Below are 15,420 nucleotides of genomic sequence, written 5' to 3' on the forward strand. Positions count from 1 at the left end.
CTGCTGAAAGATAACAGAGATGACACAAACAAATGGCAAAACATTTCATGCTCATGGATAGGAAGAATCAATATCCTTAAAATGACCATACTGCCCAAATAAATTTATATATTTAATGTTATTCCTATTACACTACCATTGAGATTCTTCTCAGAACTAGAAAAAGCTATTTTAAAATTCATATAGAACCAAAAGAGAGCCTGAATAGCCAAGGCAATCCTAAGGACAAAGAACAAAGCTGGCGACATCATGCTACTGTCATTACAGGGCTACAGTAACCAAAACAACATGTTGCCAGTAAACAAACAGACACCACGTAAGGTGTAAAACATGCCTTGCTTCCCCTTTGCCTTCCACCATGATTGAAAGTTTCCTGAGACCTCCCCAGCTTTGCAGAACTGTGAGTCAATGAAACCTATTTTTTTCATAAATTACTCGGTCTCAGTTAGTTCTTTACAGCAGTGTGAAAATGGACTAATACCCTTTCCTTACACCGTGTACAAAAATTAACTTAAGATAAATTAAAAACCTAAAGGTAAAACTCAAAACTATAATAACCCTGGAAGACAACCTAGGCAATACCATTCAGGACATAGGCATTGGCAAAGATCTCATGTTGAAGACATCGAAAGCAAACGCAACAAAAGCAAAAATTGACAAATGGGATCTCATTAAACCAAATGGCTTCCGCACAGCCATGAAACTATCAACAGTGTAAGGAGAAAACCTACAGAATGGGAGAAAAATTTTGCAATCTATGCATCTGACAAAGGTCTAATAACCAGCATCTATAAGGAACTTAAACAAATTTACAAGAAGAAAAAATCGAACAACCCCATTAAAAAGCGGACAAAGGACACAACCAGACACTTTTCAAAAGAAGACGCACATTCAGCTAACAATCATATGAAAAAATGCTCAGCATCACTGATCGTTAGAGAAATGTAAATCAAAACCACAGTGAGATATCATCTCAGACCAGTCAGGGTGGCTATTATTAAAAAGTCAAAAAATAACAGATGCTGGCAAGTCTGTTATACACTGCTGGTGAAAATGTAAATTAGTTCCACCATTGTGGAAGGCAGTGTGGTGATTCCTCCAGTTCCTAAAGACAGAAATACCGTTTGACCCAGCAATGTCATTACTGGATATATATCCAAAGGAATATAAATCTTTCTATTATAAAATAGTTTTCTATTATAAAGACACATGCATATGTATGTTCATTGCCTCACTATTCACAATAGCAAATGCATGGAATCAACCCAAATGTCCATCAATGATGATAGACTGGATAAAGAAAATGTGGTACATATATACTATGGAATACTATGAAACCGTAGAAAAGAATGAGTTCATGTTCTTTGCAGGAACATGGATGGAGTGGAGGCCATTATCCTTAGCAAACTAACACAGGAACAGAAAACCAAATACCACATGTTCTCATTTACGAGTGGGAGCTAAATGATGAGAACACATGGACACAAAGAGGGGAACAGCACACACTGAGGCCTATTGGAGGGTGGAGCGTGGGAAGAGGGAGAGGATCAGGAAGAATAACTAATGGGTACTAGCCTTAATACCTGGGTGATTAAATAATCTGTACCACAAATCCCCTGACACAAGTTTACCTATGTAACAAACCTGCACTTGTACCCCTGAACTTAAAACAGAAGTAAAAAATAAAGAAAAACTACCTACTGGGGATAGTGTTCACTCTTTGGGTGACAGGCTCACTAGAAGCCTAAACCCCAGCGTCACCCAATCCACCCACGTGACAAACCTGCAGGTGCACCCTCTGAGTCTAAAACTTTTAAAAATTTGAAATGAATAAAAAATAAGAAAATAAATTGCTGTTTCTATCATGATAATAGTGATAAATAATAATGATTTTGCTAAAATATTGTTCATACTTATCAAAAACCTTTCTTTGGTTATTTTAGATTATTTTCTTCTAAGATAAAAACAACCGCATCCCAAATACAATAATTAAGGAAATAAGAAATTAAAACTTTAATTCTGTAGTTTCTATTGAGAAATAAAGAGTGCAGCCCCTAAGGAGGAAAAGTTAGCAACATTAAACTAGAAGAACTGCCTGCAACATAAACTTCTATTAACAAACAAGTCATTTTAAATAATACTTTTGTTTAGACTATGCCAGCATCTTCCAAGGGAAGAAGTGGGAGACCCTAACCCTGGAGACATATTATTTGATGGACAGAGGACTCAAAAACCCTCTTCTAAGCAGCAAACCTTTTTGAGCATAAATGCAGTTTATCAAGTCTGGATTGCCAAACAGAATTCAATAAATTTCCTTTTCTTTTGGATTAATTCCATTTTTAATTTCCGCAAGTTATATATGAATATCCACAAAATAATCTGTGACATTTTCAAAACTGTATGATATTCAAAAGAAATAACCTTTTAAAAATAATCTTTTTCCTTGGACAAGATTACCTGTTCTCGTTAATTAGATGCTGTTTCTTGGATTAAAAAAACAAAAAAAACCCTGCAGCTTATTTACTTTAAAACTGTGTATGTACACCACAATATAGTATTTTGCTTTACTGGAATTTGGCAACTGTCTGTGTGTAAAATTTCTGGAGTTTACCCAGAGCCACTTGTTGTTTTTGCTGTTTTTAAATTGGTTTGATAATACTTGAAACTCCTAAATGGTTATAATGAACATTTGGAACATTACAAAGCATATCCTGAAAAGAAAATGCTCTTGTCCTTGATAAGAAAAAGTAATACTTTTCTCAGACTAGAAATAACAATACTGATAATCAAATTTTATTTTTAACAGAACTTTATCATCTAGAAAACACCTCCACTTGCCTTGTTTAATTTTTTTTAGAGTAAATCAGGCAACGTAGGTATTATTACGACCTAGGTCACACAAAGAATAAGACATTCCAAGTTCAGACATGAACGGGCATCTTGTTTTCTTTACAATGCACCACGCCATCTCTATACAACTGAAAATGACAGCCACAAGCATTAATTATTGTTTTGCCTATCCCCTAGCAATATGGAAAGGGGCCACAGCTTAAATCTACTCTTGCTCTAGTTACAAATCTTCCAGGTATGCTAGACAAGCGTTCTGTGGAAGTAACTAATCAATAAAGCAAGCAACCTGAATAATAAGCAAGAGACCTGGCAGCTTGCCGTAGGTGCCTTTGCAGTGAGTAGAAGCTTGGAGCAAACACACAAGCACAGTCCCTGTGCTCAGCCATGTAGGTGAAGTGCTGAGAGAACAAACTGTGTTGGGGACAGTTTTCTGAGAATCGTGATATGGCGCAGTAGGTTCTCATGGGGGGAGGCTAATGAAGGCATGTTTTGAGATATGAATGGAGGCAGGTTTAAAGGGCAGGGCACAGCATCAGCAGCTGAATGTTAACAAACCCGTCTCCTTTCCATTTGAAGAGCAACCTGGTAGGAATGTCTTTGTAAAGTGTATAAAGCTGATTTTATTTCTGCAGCTATTGTCCGCACTGTCACTAAAGACTCTGCCATCCCGCTTAAAGTCTACAAAAATCCTGAAAATAATGTATCATAATTGGCTTTAACATGGCTCATATTATTCAAATGTCACAGAGGATTATGTGAGAAAAGTCTGACAGATTTGAACAAGGAAATTAAAATTTTCTTCGCTAAGTTTAGGGAGCATGTCTGCTATGCGATCTTATATTACTATTTCTCTACCGACTCTTTCATTCATCGCGCTACTAAGCAGAAGGGACTAGAGACGGTCAGTATGGACATGATTATTTTGATATTTGCCTTTTGAGTTTTGTCTTTTGTTAGAATTTTTCAAAACAGATTCTGAGGCAAATATTTGCATGCAACAAGTATATTGGCTGGGGGCGGTGGCTCATGCCTGTAATCTCAGCACTTTGGGAGGCCGAGGCGGGCGGATCACAAGGTCAGGAGATCGAGACCATCCTGGCTAACACGGTGAAACCCCGTCTCTACCAAAAATACAAAAAATTAGCCGGGCGTGGTGGCGGGCGCCTGTAGTCCCAGCTACTCAGGAGGCTGAGGCAGGAGAATGGCGTGAACCCGGGAAGCGAAGCTTGCGGTGAGCCGAGATCGCGCCACTGCACTCCAGCCTGGGCGACAGAGCAAGACTCCGCCTCAAAAAAAAAAAAAATGTATTAAGAAGGAATTCAGGAAACATTGCCAGTAAGAAAGTGAGGAAGCAGGCTTGGATGGCAAAATTATGATGAAGTTTTAGGAAAAGGTGTAACAAATGCTACATGGGGTTCTGCAGCTAAAATAATACTTTAGATTGTCTCAAATTGAAACAAGGAGGCCAGCCTTTGTAACTCTCCGACTACCAGTCATGGGATGCAAGTTTCCCTCAGGAAGAGGTCATAACCCTGGGCAAGTATACCACAACTGCAATAGCTTCTCCATGATGTGGTTGGTGTCATTATCTGGGGAAACTTTTAAGAAAACAAATGGGGGACCAATTACAGCACTCACTGGTGCAGTTTTTCTTGAGGCTACAACTAAAACTTATCTCCTCCTCCACTACTTCTTTTAGGTTCTGCTCACCTAGCAAGAACCTCTAGTGGAATAATATATCTCCTCATCTTTGAGGGATCTAAGCCTCTTGCCACTATGTTCTCAGGTTGTGGCTGTTGCATTTTGTCATAAATCATAAAAATTGGGCAGAGGAGTACCAAGAGATCAGTGGATCACCTAAATGCTAAACATGGACTTCCCAGTCCTCATTATATAACAGCAGACTCTCCTCTTGAGGATTAGTATCAGTTACTCTGCCAGGAGATTGACTCTTCTCCTTGCCTGTTATTTTTACGGCATAAAGAACCAAACTGACCAAGAATAAATAGCTTAAATTAGAATGTGACCCTTTCTGTGTCTCCTTGTAGAAGCATGTGGACACCAGATCTCTAGACCTACTAAGCTTAAAGTTGCAAAATTCCCTAAGTGGTTCAATGAGAGGAATGGTGATGAATTCACTACAACTTTTACCCTTGGGTTCCCATACCCATGAATTCTACGTACTGGGAACATAATCCCATATATTGATTATTTTTGTAGGATATACCATATCCTAAAGAATGTAGGCTTATCCCCCCAAAGTATCTCTAAGCTAACAATTCACCTGCCTCTTGAAGAAGCCATTCCATTACTCTACCATGTCAGCAGCTTCTGGATGGTGCAGTATGTCAGGACCAGTAGTTCCCACGGTCATGTCACTATTGTCAAACCTCCTTTGTGGTGAAGTGGGGCCCTTGATGTGATGTCTTTAAGTAGGATTTTGTGCCATAGATCAGACACTGTAAATCCTCAAATAGTAGTGTTGGTTGAGACCCTGTGGGTTAGAAAGTTAAATAGTACATATAATATATGTTGATCCCATTCAACATGAATCAACACTCTCTCCAGGGTGGAAGGGGTCAATATAATCAATGTGCCACCAATAACTGACTGGTATATTGAAGAAATAGCATGTGTTAAGGCTCAGAGTCAGTCTCTGCTGTTGGCAGGATGAGCATTCAGCAACAGCAAGATCAGACTTGATTAGTGCAAGCCCAGACTTTTGGGGTCGTTAGTAGTAGCTTTCATCTCTACCACATCTTTTTTTCCTTGTAGATTTCTGACAATCGGCCGAGCAACTTGCAACTTCCCATAGCTCCATATTTATTTCTATGTAAGGCAAATTTCTCTTTTCACACCAAGTAGATTAGCAGGTACCCTCCTGAAAATGCTGTCTATCAAAAGGATTTTTCCTACTAATGTTTTTCCAAGCTACTCCTGACTGGGATTACAGTTCAGCAGCAGTCATATTTGGCTTGCACTCATGTACTTAAAGTTCTTATCAGGAACCAAAATTTTTATCATAAGGGACCCTCCCCTTCCATGTGTTTCTAGGCATGAGTTGAAGGAGAATGCTGGTGCCGCGGTGGTGGATGCCATGGTGGACTGGCCAGCTAATTGTACAACTTACTGATGCTACCGTGCCTGGCACCTATTCCACTCACAGATGCCTCTGGTGCCATGGGGTCTTCCAGATCATATGAACCAAGTAGCAAGACCACCTTTATCAAGCCTGAACTAAAAGGTCGTTTGCTTCTTTAGGTAACACTCACACCTGACAATCTTCCTGTTTCATCCGGGAAGTGAACAGTATTCCAAAGAACAGTATTCCAAATGGTACTAAGCTCCCTCTAAAACCTGAAAAGGCCTACCAAGTTTTGTGTTCCCTTCTTGGTGATTGGAGGGGTGAGATTCAATAACCTTTTTCTTTACTTTGGAGAAGACATATCAGTATGAGCAAGACCAAATGATCTCTAAACTCTTCAGCCATGTCCCTGAGTCTTTTTATGTTATATCTAACACACTGTGTAGTATGTATTAGTGGTCAAGGTCTCCAATATACTTGTCAATTATTACTCAAATGGTCTGATTAACATAACATTATGAAGAGTGGGCCATCTGGATATTTCACAGAGCATCTAATTCTCACTGGCCCAGTCTTTTCAGACCGCTTACTGTTATAATAGAGAATGAGACAGTGTGACAAGACCACAAATGTATGATTTTTTCTCAGTCCTATGTGAATGCAAGCTACTTCTGATCCTTCTTCTTGCCCAGAATGGAAGATAAAGCATTCACCAAATCAATGTCTGCATGTCATCTACCTGAGGCTGTGTTCATCTGCTCTAGTAAATGTGCCATATCCAGTACAATAGCTACAACTGGTGTTTCTTTGTCAAGTTTGCACAGTTCCACTGGCATTACTAGAATCCATCTGGATTTTCCAAACTGGTAAAGTAAATGCAGATATGATGGGGACCAACTACCCTGCCCCTTCTTCAACTTTGTCACTCTAGTTGGCAACTTCCCCAGCATGTGTTATTGTTCTTGATTTACTATCTTGGCTGAGGGAACTCTCTCGAAGATTTCCACTTGGCCTTCCCACTATGATTGATTTTACCTGACAAGCCAATGAACCAACATGAAAATAGATCCATTCTAAATATACATAGGAGAATCAAGAGTATGACTACAGGTTAAGTCTGAAGCACAGTGGTGCTGCTGTGAGCTGGAACTGGGCTAGGCTAGGATTCCAATATTACTTTATCCTATGTACCAACAATCTAACGGGAGGCCATGATGACATTTCAGATATTTGAATATCAATGTAAACATTGGTATCAATCCCTAGTTGTCAATATCAGCAATCCTTGAAATGTCTTGGTACTTCTCTCTCCCTAGGGTGTGGTTACCAATTAAATTATTTCCTAAAAAATTAGGTAAATCTCTACCCCGTACACATTTGCAGTGATACTGCAGGGCCTTCGTCATGAGAATGCAACTTCTCCTTTAATGAATGTGTCTCAGGTTTGAGAACTGGTCTAGGTGTATGATCTGAGCAAGGAATTGTAACTCTGCCCTCAGGCTCTCAATTATCTAAACTTGATTCCTTTTTATTGAATTCATTAAGGAATATTCTTATTGGTTCCCAGTATACATTTCCCCTAAGAATACCTCTAATAGCTCTCTGTGGAACAACCCTCCCTCCAGATCCCTTTGATCGTGCTGTTCATTATGAGTTATTCCACCATGCTCCTGATGGTTAAGACCAATTGGCCTCTATGGTTTTTGGATCTTGTAATTTACATTTTCCAGGTCTCTAAGAATATTCTCTACTATCAACCCTTGCCTACAAAGGACAGCCATCACTAAATAGTGTATTTTTGCTAACAGCCCCTTACCAGAATGGATAGCATGTCCTCCAGATTTTCTATCTTCCTATGAAACATAGTTGGCTATGTATATGGGTTATAGATGGAATATATATACATATATAGCCAACTAGATGTACATATGAAAAATATTTATATATAATACATATATTAATATACTCTAATATGTAAACCTCTCTGAGCCTCTTAATAACTTCCTCTCCCATCTGCCATAGTAGTTCTGGCATTTTCATTTAAGTTAGTGTGAACTATCACTTTTTGAAGCTTGCAAGTATCATCCAAGTGGTACATAGCATTATCTCCTGAATTTTTGGCCAAAGTGTTTAATTCTCTATTTCAGCGAAATAGTCCCATGTTTACATGTTTTCTTTATCTAAATATATCTTTTTGCAGCCCCCCTTTACCCAGCACCCTCAGGATCTAATTCCATACACATCTTTTTCTTGCCAGTTCAGGTTGCCAGTAGCTCCTTCAATACACAGTCCTGTTACTCCCTTAGCAGCCTAAAACTTGCTTAACTTGGTTATTTTGTAACTCTACCCTAGTTATCTGGTGACCAAGATGGGAGGTGTGACTAAAGCCTTAGGGTAATGGTACATGGTACCTTATCAATCAGCAGCCTCTGTATCAACTTCAAATAAGTAGTGAGCCTTTAGGATGAATAAGAAGGCAAATTTTTCATGTCCCAAAAATCCACAGATATTGCATTTCAAAAATTTTTAATGCATCAATCCAGACGTCACCATCTAAGTTACCAGGGTCTCATTCCTTCTCGATTGGGATTGGGACTCAGATGTTGTTAAGTCTTCTCTGTTTCTACAATAGCTAAGTCTCTTTATTAACCTCCATGGAGGTACTTTGATTTTTACACATAACCTTAAATTGATAATGAATTACCCTCAGTTTTTCATTGTATTTATTCAATGCATTGATAGCACCTAGCAACAGCCATTCGATTTCAGTCAATATTTACTTATTCCAATGTAACTCTGAAAGTCTGAGATTTACACTAACTAATGCATTCTCTTCCACCAATATTCCTTCCCAGTTCACCGCCAGGAAAGTTTTAACAAATGCGTCATTACTATATCTGGGGGCTATTCACACTAAATGACACCATGCCAGCAGGGAGCATGGCTCCAAAATCTCATTAAGATTTTTTTTTTTCACTATGACAGCTGCCCTATTCTAGGTTTCCTAAATATAGACACTGAAACAGATTTGTATGCAGAAAGTTTTATTGGGATATTTTCTTTGGTAAAACACTTACAAGGACCATGTAGGATTAACAAATATACCTAATCCAATATGGTGGTCAGAAGGAAGGAAAAGATTCAGAGCAAGGACTAACCAAGAAGTGAATAGCAATTGCTTACTGACAATGAAGAAATGGGGGCAAGAAAAGTATCTTGAGAAAAGTCAGCATCATAAAAAAGATATAAAAGTATACATGAGAATCCCAACATTTAATATTGCTAAAGTGTAAAGTGTGAGCCAAAAAGTAATGAAAGATGAGATTGAGTTGGGGTACAGAAGCCTAAACAATGAGCTTAAAACCTTGCATTTCATTATTGTGAATAATGAGTGAGGGACAGAAATGATCAAAATTGCATGTTGGCTTATTCTGGCAACTTTAGGAAGAAGCGATTTGAGAGGAACTATATTGGGTGTAAGAAAATTATTTAAGGTCATAAATGCATTCTGCCTCTCATTGCTACACATGAACTTTCAGCAACTAATTTGATCATCTTTTGAGTTCTGTGATCTCATCCTGTCCAAATGTATTGGGAACTGTTGTTTGTTTTTGTTTTTATAAACCTCTAGTACTATTTCTTTGACCTGTTTTATTTCAAGTTAACTATAACTCTACAAACAATTATGGACATCTCTTTTATACTCAGCATGGTGGTACTGTGCCAGGTACTGGATAAAGACAGTATGAATACATACTTTCCTTTTCTTGTAAATCAATTTAACTTTTATAATACTACTTGACTGAACTATCAACTTGAAAGTTACTACTGCCAAAACTTATAACCAATTCACCTCAAACTCTATGAAGAATTTTGTGCCTCTTGCCTTCTGATTTTTTAAAAAAGATATTTTAAAGTATACTGATAAATTAGAAATATATTCTATAATTTCAAGAGTAACTACTAAAAGGATAATATAAAAAGTTAAAAAATCATAAAAAGTAACAGTAAAAAATAATAAAAAGAACAGATAAAGCTAATCAATGATACTAGAGGCCAATGGTCACCTCAATGGTGAGAACTCTATTGACTGGGATTGAACACGAGGTGATATTGAGTAATGTGTCTTTATCTCTGTGCTGGGTAGATGCGTGTAAAAATATGCAAAATTTATGTATCTGGGCTCGTAAGATTTGTGCACTTTACTGGACATAGGTTAACCTCAAATTAAAAAAAGAACAACTTTCGTAAAGAATTTCTAGAAGGGACCAAATTTTTTTTCTTCTCTTCCATCTAGTGCCAGACTTAGGCAGGCAAGTTTCTTAAATTTTCCTATCTATGTTAAGCTATTCGATTTTTATTGACTCTTTGGGACCTTGTTTTATTTGGGAGATCACCATGGCTATTCCTGAGTTTGATTTTCTGCCCCCATATCAACTGCTCATCTAAATGCACTCCCCAAGGTTTGGCATTCAAATGCCCTTCATCCTTAGGTAAAAGCCAGCTGGTCCATCATGTATCTTCCATGGTTCCTGGTTGATTAGTTTGTATATTGTTTGTCATACCACCATTTTTATGCCACCTTAAAGTGAGTTTTTAAAATGTGTGTGTTTCAAATATACATTTTATCCAGCATTTTAGTTGTTTCAGTCTTGTGAGTCAGGTACCTAATCTGCTCTCTGATAAAAAATAGAAGTGTCTCTGTTTCCAGTATTAATCTTCCATCTGCACTTTAGACCCTTTTTGGTAGAATCAGCCAGAGTAGGAGGATTTTGTTTGTTTGGTTTCTTGATTTCCAGGATCACAGGGCCTAGTCTAATTATTTTTCAGATACCTCCACCTAGGCTTCTGTCCCTCATCCTTCCACCTTTTGCTCCGACTCTGAGTCCAGGTCCTAATCGAATACTTTTATCTAAGAGCTGTTGGAAGAGAGGTAGGGAGGGGAAAGGAAAGAGTAAGAGCAAGAGCAAGAGAAAGAGAGAGAAAGAGAAAGGGGATTATATTAGCTGAAGAGTGACTGTATGTTTTTCAGATTATGGTTTTCTATTTTTTTCATTGGTACTTTGTCTTCTAGTAAATTTTTCTATTAGATTTAAAACTGGTTTGTGCAAAATGAAAGTTTTTCTTACTGAAATTTTATTTAATAATAAGGCTTTTATCTCTTTTATTAGCTCTTAACCAACAAGTTCTCCCCCCTGCCCCGAGGTCCTAGGAATTTTGTATAGCAGCAGTCTATTTTGCCATTTTCAAAAACACCTATTATTCAATTACAGTGTGAAATTAATTGGAAAATAGCCTAAAAATAACTCTAAGATCTACATGGTGTAGAAGTTTAAATTTTTGTTTTGTTAGTAATATCAGATCAGATGATGTTCTACCCTCATACTTGGCTCAGAATTCACTGTAAGAGTATAACTGACTTTGGTTACTAGCTAAATCAGTAGGAACAATCAAGGATTAGAGTAAAAGAGATATTTGACCTCAAAATCTGGAGGCTATTTGTGACTTATGATAGTTCAGTAATAAGTTATTAAGGGTGTTAGTGAGCTCACTGAAAACCCAAAGACATGGGTCTAGAAGAAGTACTAAACAAATAAGGCTCAGCTAGCCAGCTATTGAGGAGCTAGGTGGAAGACAATCCAAAGGAACGCAGGTTATCTAAAAACATGGGACAGACAAAGCATCATTTGAGGATTGCCTGGAGCTGTCATCAAAACTGGTGATAAAAGCTATGGTGCTTCTACTTGGGAACTTCTTTTGCTGAAGAACGCAGCTCTTAAACCAATGAAAGCCAATGAGAATATTGCAAGTAAAGCTATTGCCAACACATGCCATTTCCATAACTACTGGGGCAGAAAAATCAAAGCCATAATGAGATACCACTTCATATTCACTAGAATGGCAGTCAAAAATAAATAAATAAATAAATATATATATATATATGTATGTGTACATATATGTATGTGTGTGTGTATATATACACATATATAAAACAAGTGTTGGGGAGGATGTGGGAGAAATTAGGACCCTTTACATTGCTGATGGGAATATAAAATAGTATAACTGCTGTGGAAAATGTATGGTGCTTCCTTAAAAAATTAAACATTAAATTTCCATATATTTTTGCAATTCCATTTCTGGGTATATACCAAAAATAATTAAAAGCAGAGATTTGACAAATGTTTTTGAACTCGTGTTCACAGCAGCATTATTCACAATAGCCAAAAGGTGGAAGGGAAGCAAGTGTCCATTAGTGGATGAATGGATAAACAAAAAATAGTATATACAGACAATAGAATGGTATCCGATCTTAAGAAGAAAGGAAGTTCTGACATATGCCACAACATGGCTAAACCTTGAGTACATTATGTGAAGTGAAAGAAGTCAGTCACAAGAGGACAAACACTGTATGATTCCACTTATATGCAGCACCTAGAGTAGTTAAAGTAGAATGGTGGTTACCAGGAGCTGAGAGGAGGGGGAAATAGGGAGTTAGCATTTAAATGGACACAAGGTTCAGTTAGAGAAGAAGAAAAAGTTCTAGAGAGGAGCATTGCTGATGGTTGGTTACAAAACAATGTGAACATACTTAATGCTACTGAACTGTACAATTAAAAATGATTAGGCTGAGCGCCGTGGCTCACGCCTGTAATCCCAGCACTTTGGGAGGCCGAAGCAGGCAGATCACGAGGTCAGGAGATCAAGACCATCCTGGCTAACACAGTGAAACCCCATCTCTACTAAAAACACAAAAAATTAGCCGGGCATAGTGGCGTGCGCCTGTAGCCCCAGCTACTCGGGAGGCTGAGGCAGGAGAATGGCGTGAAACCGGGAGGCAGAGCTTGCAGTGAGCCGAGATCGTGCCACTGCACTCCAGCCTGGGCGACAGAGCGAGACTCCGTCTCAAAACAAAAATATATGCAAAAGATTAAATGTTTTTGTTTTTGTTTTTTGTTTTTTGTTTTTTGTTTTTTCGAGTTGGAGTCTAGCTCTGTGGCCGAGGCTGGAGTGCAGTGGTGCGATCTCGGCTCACTGCAAACTCTGCCTCCTGGGTTCAAGTGACTCTCCTGCCTCAGCCTCCTGAGTAGCTGGGACTACACCACCACGTCTGACTAATTTTTGTATTTTTAGTAGAGACGGTGTTTCACCATGTTGGCCAGGATGATCTCGATCTCCCGACCTCATGATCCACCCGCCTTGTCCTCCCAAAGTGCTGGGATTACAGGCGTGAGCCACCACGCCTGGACTTAAATGGTAAATTTTATATTATACATATTTTACTATAAATAAAAATATTTTTAAAATTTAAAGTCAGGATTAGAGGACTAAGGACAATTTACATGGTCTGCATGGCCTAACAAGAAACCCATGACTTATCCCCTAGTCCCTTTTACATTCTTATTAGTAAGACTTCTATTGCACTTTATGCCCAACAAAAGATTAGAATATACTAGTGATTCAATAAGAGTTTAATGTGCCAGGATCTCTGTCCTGTGCTGTGGGGGATGCAAAATAACTAAAATCAACCATATTTAATGTGTACAAAACCTTCATGAGAGAACATTTAAATATTACTATCCTGTTTGAGGGAGTTGACACTTCAAGGTGAGCTAAATCTTCTTGCCTGCCACCTGTTTTCTTTCAAGTTTTCCCCCAAGTCATGTGAAAATCCCTTATTCTGAGGGTGGACATCACGTTTGACATGGCCACATAATGCTAAGCTAAATTATTCTAAATCAATTGCTATTAGTACCTCTGTAATGGAAGTTCCCTTAAGAAAATCAGATGAAATTTAAAATTGATTTTGTGACCAGAGCTCTGAAGCATATGATATAATAAAACAAAATATTCCTATGTTTATATCTGGGATCTAAAGGACCAAACTGACACATTGTCAAGTGCTTTAGTTTATAAATCTAGATAGTCAATGACATGTCTGAAAAATATACATATAAGGTACATATATCTGTACATGAATACACAGAGAAAATTGCATATATATGTTCCATTCATTCTCTGATCTATTTTCCCCTAAGGTGTCAAGAAGCAATACAATTTTAGTTTATGTATTTTCCTATAGAGAAAACTTACCTAGAAAAAGTCTCTAATAAAAAGGTTGATTCCTTCTCCGTTATCTCTAGCCAAACTATTAAGCATATACTTCCTAATTATTCTTTCTAAAGCACACCTTTGACCATGCCACTGCCCTACACAGAAACTGTCAAGAGTTCCTATTGACTTCCAAAAAAAGTTCAAAACCTCACTCAAATAGTCCAGGACCCATCTCAATCTACAATTTCTTTCTCTGAATCGTTTTTAAATTTACTGTTATCTCTATATAAAACAAAAAACTTGCCACTTCTAAAGAAACCCTAAAATTTCCAATCTTTAGGCCTATTTTTATACCATTCTTCCCTACTATAATGCAACCCTCTACAAATTTCGTTCTTCAACATATAAATGTACTATAACCATCTTGCTTAGCATTGTGCTAGATATACGAAAAAGATGTACACACTTTGAGGGACTTCCTAGTACTTATTTATAGATCAATACTAAATACCTCAAGGTATTTTTTAAGAGCTTACAAATAGAGAGGTAGGCCATCATTTCAGCTTCCTAGGAATCTAGAAATATCTGCATGATCCTATTTAAGTTTTCTTTTTTTTTTTTTTCTGAAAATAAGTTTAATGAAAAAAAATCATTGTCATTTTATTTCTTCTTAGTTTTCTTTTTCTTTTTTGAGACAATCTCAAAAGAGAGATTGTGCCCTGGGCTGGAATGCAGTGGTTTGACCACAGCTCACTGTAGCCTTGACCTCCCAAGCTCAAGCAACCTTCCCACCTCAGCCTCCCAAGTAGCTGGGATCGCAGGTGCATGAAACAACAGCAATCTGATTTTTCTTATTTTTAGGAGACACGAGGTTTTGCTATGGTGCTTTGGCTGGTCTTGAACTCCTGAGCTCAAGCGATCCTCCCACCTCGGCCTCCCAAAGTGCTGGGATTACAGACATGAGCCACTGTGCCCAGCCTCTTCTAGGAATTTTTACTCTCAAAGTGTAAGAAAAAACAGTATACACAAATTTGCTATTAAATATCCCATGAACATTTATTGAATAACTTCCATTTACTTCAAAGTATAGGAGGCATTTGAAAGTGATGGAAAAATACAGAGGTTAGTTATAGAGGTTAGTAAGAATGTTCATTCTTTAAGAGTAAAATGAAGCATAACTATAATACAAGGTAGAAAGTGACATTGTAAAAAAAAAAAAAAGATTTGGCTTTGGAGTTAAAAGGAAGAGATTTCTCCTGCTTGGGAAGATCCCAGAAAGCTTCACGTTAAAACAAGATTTTTCCATTTGTCTTCAGCAAGTGTCAACCACAATGAGAATGCATTAAGACAACTAAGTTCAAAATTCGTCAACATGGATCTGTTTCCATGGTGTCAATTCTATATGTTTATATAGATTTTTTCCTTGATCTTAT

The 15,420-nt window shown here is 37.7% G+C and overlaps 1 protein-coding gene across 1 annotated transcript in view; it reads left to right on the top strand.

The window, feature by feature from the left end:
• Positions 1 to 378: 378 nt before the first annotated feature.
• The window catches only part of OSTN (osteocrin), a 162,863-nt gene continuing 147,821 nt past the window's right edge, over positions 379 to 15,420 (top strand). The window contains exon 1 of the mRNA XM_058426672.1: positions 379 to 400. The gene's annotated coding sequence lies outside the window, so the exon portion shown is untranslated. The remainder of the gene's footprint in view (positions 401 to 15,420) is intronic.

This window comes from Hylobates moloch, unplaced genomic scaffold (genome assembly GCF_009828535.3).
Source record: "Hylobates moloch isolate HMO894 unplaced genomic scaffold, HMol_V3 SCAFFOLD_13, whole genome shotgun sequence".
Taxonomy (NCBI): Eukaryota; Metazoa; Chordata; class Mammalia; order Primates; family Hylobatidae; genus Hylobates; species Hylobates moloch.